General features: G+C 39.9%; 1 protein-coding gene across 1 annotated transcript in view; it reads left to right on the top strand.

Moving 5' to 3' along the window:
- MME (membrane metallo-endopeptidase) overlaps positions 1-6,541 on the top strand; it is a 135,920-nt gene that overhangs the window by 71,777 nt on the left and 57,602 nt on the right. The window lies entirely within an intron of this gene.

Below are 6,541 nucleotides of genomic sequence, written 5' to 3'. Positions count from 1 at the left end.
GTATAGGGTTTCTGAGGAGCAGCTGGTGAGCTTGAACTGCCGACCTTGCAGTTCAAACGGCTTTGCAGTCTGGCGCATTAACCCACAGTGCCACACCAGGACTCCAAGAGGAAACAGAATAGAGGGTTCTGTTATGAGAAGATGAGGAGGATCAGTTACTATACCCCACCATGACCCAATCTAGCTTTCTTTCTTTCTGTTAAGTGCCATTGAGTTGGTTCTTACTTATTATAGTGCTCTTGTATAGAGTTTCCAAGGACTGGCTAGTGGATTCAAACCACTGACCTTGTGGTTGCAGTCTAGTAGTCCTGGTGTGGTGCTGTGTGTTAATGACTACAAAACCATTTGAACTGCATAGTCATGGTTCAAGCTTACCAGCTACTCCTCAGAAACCCTATACAGGGTCTCACTATGGGTCAGAATGGACTCCAGGGCAGTTAACAACAACTACTTATCCTACAGTGCCACACCAGGACAACTTTCTTTCTAGATGGAGCTATTTACACAAAAAAGGAAGAAAACCTGAAGGAAATTTGTATTTAAAAGTCTTAAGCCAACTCATATGCATGCAAGGCACCACTCAACTCATTGTTATGCAGGTCAAGCTGAAGGCCAAATAGATATCTGTCGTGCTGCAGTGCCAGAGACCTGCCTCTACATAGGTGTTAGGTTCACAAGGTGGGGATAGCTGGTGGCGATAGGGATAGCGAAAGAGGAGACACAGAGAGACAAAGAGACACCCCGAAACCAGAGTGGATGCATTACTGGTGTCCAGCAGATCTAGCGTGGTGAACATCTTAGCCATGAGGGCAGTAAGATCCCGCATAGCAAACATCTTAGCTATGCGGGCAGTACGTTCCCTTTGCTAGCTGGTCATCCACGCATGCCTAGTCAGCCATATAGCACGCTCTCCAAGCTGTAATGCACACCTGGTTCGTCCTGCGCCTCCGTTTTATTTAGGGGAGGAGCCTTACACCAAGCTGGGAGGGACTAAGACAAGGTACAGCTAACATACGTAATTTTCCAGACATTCAGGCAACTTTACATAGTAATTCGCAGGTTCGAATCCCAGGCCCACAAATTGGTTTCTCAGGCTCAATTAACATATCTATAGCACCTGAGCTCAGTTGGGGGAAGGTGAGAAGGAAGGTCAAAAGGCTTGGGAGGATCCCACTGTGTTGGCTTCCTGAGCCAGGTTTTCAGGAGCCCAGTTGAATGGCCTGCACCTGGAAACGCTTTAAAATGGCAGTCTTTTTGTCCATAGAACAAAGATCGGGAAGTCGCTCATCTACCTTGAGTGAATTCTTTGGGGAAAATTTTCTCCAGAGCCCAGCAAATCTGCTTTAGGAACTTTTAGTCTCGGCCTTAGGAGGTTACTACATTTATCTGTGGATATCAAGGCTTTATGTATGGAATTAATAATAAACATAACTGAACAATAAGATGAAAGACAGTTTGCTATGTCTGCTAAGTGGCTAGAGTTTGTTCCTCAGAGCCAGCGGCCTGTACGGTCTGCAACACTTGGGCCCACAGGGTCTCGAACTCCTGACCGGGTCTGGACGGTCTGCAACACTGCAGGATCAACACTGGACTGGGAACCACAGGGTCTATAGTTCAAACCCACCAGTTGCTCTTTGGAAACAGGGTCGCTGTGATACCGAACTGACTCCAAGGTACTTAAAAACAAAAATATAATACTAACTGTATATACACTTAAGTAGAGTTCTGGTGTGGCTCTATAGGATAAAGCATAGGACCACAAGATCAGTCTAAACCACAAGGTCGGCAGTTCAAACTCACCAACTGCTCCTTGGAAACCCTATACAGGGTCACTATGAATCGGAGCTGACTTGAGGGCACTTAACAACAACCTCATATACACTTAAAAATTGGCATGTCTTGCTAGTTTGGATGTACCAGTATAATATCTTGTTGAGTAATGCTTCCCGTTTCAAGAAGTAAATGAAACTTAACAAAGGCCATGACAGAAGAATATGCCCTTTTCTCATCACCATGATGAATAAGGCTCAGTTACAATGAGATTTACAGAGAATCTGAGTGTCTTTGCATTCTAACTTTTGATTTCCAAAGCATAAAAGAAGCCATCCTGACCTGCAAGAGGGTCCATTTACCTTGAAATCCCAGTGTAGTGTAAACAGTTGATCTACTCAACTGTTATCAGAAAGATTGGAGGTTTAAGTCCATCCAGACTTCCCCCCGCCCCAAAATAGCTATTGAAAACCCTGACACACATTGGGTCCCTCTCAATCAGAATCAACTCAATGGCAACTAGTTGTACATTCCCTACATAGGCTCATGTTCCTTTTGACAGGAGCTAAGGGGGATCACCTGTTTAGGCAGTGTGGTGTCGATTATTCTTTTACAGCAATCTTTTAAATTTTACTGAACTCCTTGGTTTTTTAATTTTTGTTCTATTTTAATGTATTGTAAAGCATTTTGTATACTGCCTTCTCTGTGGAGGCATCACCATTTCCTTTTTAATGAAGACGGTAAACTGAATATTCTAGCTTCAGGGCACCAATGAACTGGAGCTTCCTTACTGAGGAATCTGTGTTGTTGTTAAGTAGGTTTGCTTCAGTTCTGACTCAGTGACCCTGTACAGGGTTTCCAAGGAGCAGCTGGCGATCTTGAACCCTAACCGATATTGAGTGGATAATGAAGCCAAGAAGAAATCTTGTACCCTTGATTTTTAGTGAAATAGTCTTTTTCCCAAGGGAAGTGTCTAACAAATAGAAGAGAGCCATTAGCTATTTGACTTGAGCATGGATGAAGAAAGTAGGGATAAGAAAAGATATTTTTCAGGAATAAAGTAGCAAAAATTGGTTAATAATGAGTAGGAAAAGAATTCATTTTTAATATATTGCAAAGTCAAAGAAACACTAACTAGCAAGCCTAAAACAAGGGAAAGTTTACCTAAAATCTGAGAAAATGCTGAAAATTTAATAAGGTGTCTGAAATATTCTTAAATACAAAAAGTCAAATAGTCCTGTAGGAAATAAGAGTATTGGACGTACTTTTGATTGCAAGCAGTGGAATGGCATTTGTCATCTATCTCTTTCTAGGTAGAAGAGGGCCTTGCTGTCATTAGAAAGAGACAGATAATAATTAAGGGAATCAGATAAGTTGTGATAGAGTCTTATAAAGGAGACTTAAAATGGTGACATGACTGGTGGTGGGAATGGGTGGATAATTTAGGTGGGCTTATCATTGGGGTTTTAAAAGATCACTCTGGCTGTTGTTTGGAGGAAGGATCATAATGGAAGCAGAGGGATCACAGAGCAAGCCAATGGTAGTCGGAGTGAAAGATGGTGGTGCACTAGGCTACAGCAAGGGAAATGGCGAAACTTGAGCAGACCTAGGATATCTTCTGGGGACAGCTATCTTATAGGGAAATTGTTTTTGTACTTTAAACAACTCAGCGGCTATATCGGGAGTAATATATGTATGGTGAGCTGATGATAGGGTGTAACACACAATTTGTACTTGATAAGATCAATCATGCAAGGGGAACTGCTGATCTCATTTATTACTTGGGCACCAGGTGTCGCTGAGTCAGATGGTTTCACCCAGTCTAAGTATCTGTATTTAACAAAATATGTTGGTGGTGTTGTTAGGTGCACAGCTGGTTTTTACTCATAGGTACCCTATGTATAACAAAACAAAACATTTCCCTGCCCTATGCCATCCTCACAGTCTTGCTATGTTTGAGCTCATTGTTGCAAAAATTATATGTGTATTCCCCACAATATGCAATAAACTCTAACCTCTGGCCTAGTAACTAATTACTCTCATGGTAAAAAACAAAACAAAAACATTTCAATTTTTTTTTTTTTAAATCCTGGTAAATGTACTTTTTAGATGTTAAAAATATTATTGATTGTTTTCTGTCCAAATCATGTCAAAGAATCCTTTGGCATTTTACATGTCTAGAACTCAAGCAAGAAAATTAAGACCTTAGGGTTGAATCGTATGTTGTTTAAAAAAACCAATGGCAACAAAACTGGGTTTTGACAACTTCTAGGTTAATTTGGGGAGTCCTGGTATGACCCTGGATGGCAAGATCTGTTTGAACTGCAAGGTCAGTGGTTCAAACTCAGCAGTCACTCCTTGGAAACTTTTTACAGGGTCGCTATGAGCTCTGGTAGCATAATGGTTACAAATTGGGCTGTGAACATTAAGGTCAACATTTCAAAACTACCAGCTGTTCCGCGGGAGAAAGATGAGGCTTTCTGCTCCCATAAAGATTTACAGCCTTGGAAACCCTGTACAGGGTCGCTATGAGTCAGAACCAACTCCATGCCATCTAACCATCCATCCATGATGGATTCAAGTTGGAGAAACATCTTGAAGGCACTTAACAACAACAGGTCAATTTGGATGCCAGGAAATTATCAAAACCCATCACATTTTAGTGGTTACCAGGTTATGGTGGTGGTGGTGGTGGTCTGTTGTCACGTTGATTCTGAGTCCTAGGGACACTGTATAGGGTTCCCAAGGCTGTAAATCTTTCTAAGTGCAGAAAGTTTCAACTTTCTCCCACAGAGCACCTGGTGGACATGAACTGCTGGCCTTGTAGTTGGCAGCCCAACATATAGAGCTCATTACAGGAGTAGTGTATTCCATGTAACTGTATTAAATATGCAGTCATCCCAGAAACCACTGCTATCACATGCTTCTAGTTTTCTGGGAAATTTTACCAGCTCAGCAGGCTTGAGGGATGGCCTAGTGTCCTTGTACTTGCCTTATGCCAATTACTATAGTCTTCAAATATGTCTTTTAAAGATACAGGTACTTGAGAAAACTACTTTAAAGAGTCAACAAAGTGCTTAAGAGTATTCTGGTTCTTGTTTTCTCACCTCATTAACAATAAAATGCGCCACGTATTATAGTACAGAAAATCTCCATAGATTGATAATGGAAAATTCAAATTGCCAGCTTCTTCATAGTCAGTAATTCCCTGAAGAAGACAGACAAATTTATAAGCTTTGAGATGCAGTGTTTTGAATTAACCGTCTGCTTATACTTTGGAGTAGCTGCTCCCTTGAGGTCTGAACTCAGCCATATTTGTTTACTTCAAAGTGAAACAAGAATTCTAATTACCTTTCAATAGGAAAAGAATGAAATTTGTAAGAATATATACAAAGTCTTCCTTTCATACCTGTGATTTTACATATTAGGGTTTTAATGCAGACCCAAAGCTGAAAAATAGCTTGCTGTATTGAGTAGCGGGTGTATGGGTAGAGATGCTAGTCAGCCCCAGAATTGAAGGGTATCCATGAAATGAGAACCCCTCTTCTCAGGGAACTGTTGATTTAAAAGTTAATAAAGGTCACAGAATGCTAGTATTAAATCTTACTTAAGATAGTTCTCTTGACTTTCAAAATTCACGAGCACTTTGCACTTTTTGCTTAGGATCTTGCTTGATAAAAAACTGCTTTCATTTTCCTACTGATTTAGGTTTGATTGCTTTAATGAGTCACTATAAATTCAGATGTGCCTCTGCATGAACAGTGAGTACAAGTGTGCCTCTTTCACTAATAATCACTTGGTAGGGATATAAAACCCTCTTGAAAACGAAAAAGTTAACCAGAGTATAACTTTACTTTTTTATTTACCTCATGAACAAGTCTTAGAAGAATAGAGAAGCTCATTTGTTCCTACTTCATGTACCAAATCTTCCCTAATCACATTTACCTGCTTGTAGCTGGTTCTGGGAACTTGACTACTAAGTACATTTTACTTAGTGGTACCATTTTTTAAATTGCTGATAGGTTAAAAGTGGCTAGTAAATATCAATAGGTTTAGACCTACAAAAGTGCAATTCCGTTTCCTGGTGAAACAGAATTCCACTCTGGATTGGAATAGATACACTGTAAGAGGTCAGTAGTACAACTACTTTATAGCTTACTTTCATAAAGTTAAAATGTAAGTGACTATAAAATATAAAGAATTTTGATTCCTTAGAAAGTTGATACCTAAATCTGTGATGTTTTATAGTAAAACTGCACAGTAACAGAGCCAGTTAGGGAATTAACTAAAGCCCACAAATGTATTTTGGAGGCACTCAGGAGAATGCATTCTCACAAGTAGTGTGACACTGCCTGCTTTGAGGAGGTAGATATAAACATTGTTGTTAAGTGTTGTCAAGTTGATTCCCACACATGGCAACCCTGTATAGTGTTTCTGAGGACTGGCTGGTGAGTTTGAACTGCCAACCTTGTGTTTTCAAACAACCTTGCTGTCCAGTGCTTATCTACAACTCCACATTAGGACTCCAGATATAAATATATCTTGACCATATTATATGAGTTTGAGGGCATTTCTTAAGGAATAATTTGAAAAAATAACTACAATATATATGTGAGCAAAAGAAGCCTTGAAGAAGAGGATTTGGTGAAATAATTTATTCTAATCAAAGAAAAAAGATATGTCATTACTTACCAAGTATATTACAACTGTATTCTCATTAAGACCATTTAAAACAACTTGACTGGAAATTGAAAATGGTAGAAATTTCTAC

This window comes from Chrysochloris asiatica, unplaced genomic scaffold (genome assembly GCF_000296735.1).
Source record: "Chrysochloris asiatica unplaced genomic scaffold, ChrAsi1.0 scaffold00113, whole genome shotgun sequence".
NCBI lineage: Eukaryota > Metazoa > Chordata > Mammalia > Afrosoricida > Chrysochloridae > Chrysochloris > Chrysochloris asiatica.
The sequence above is the reverse complement of the archived record's forward strand: the minus strand, read 5'-3'. Positions and strand labels throughout refer to the sequence as shown.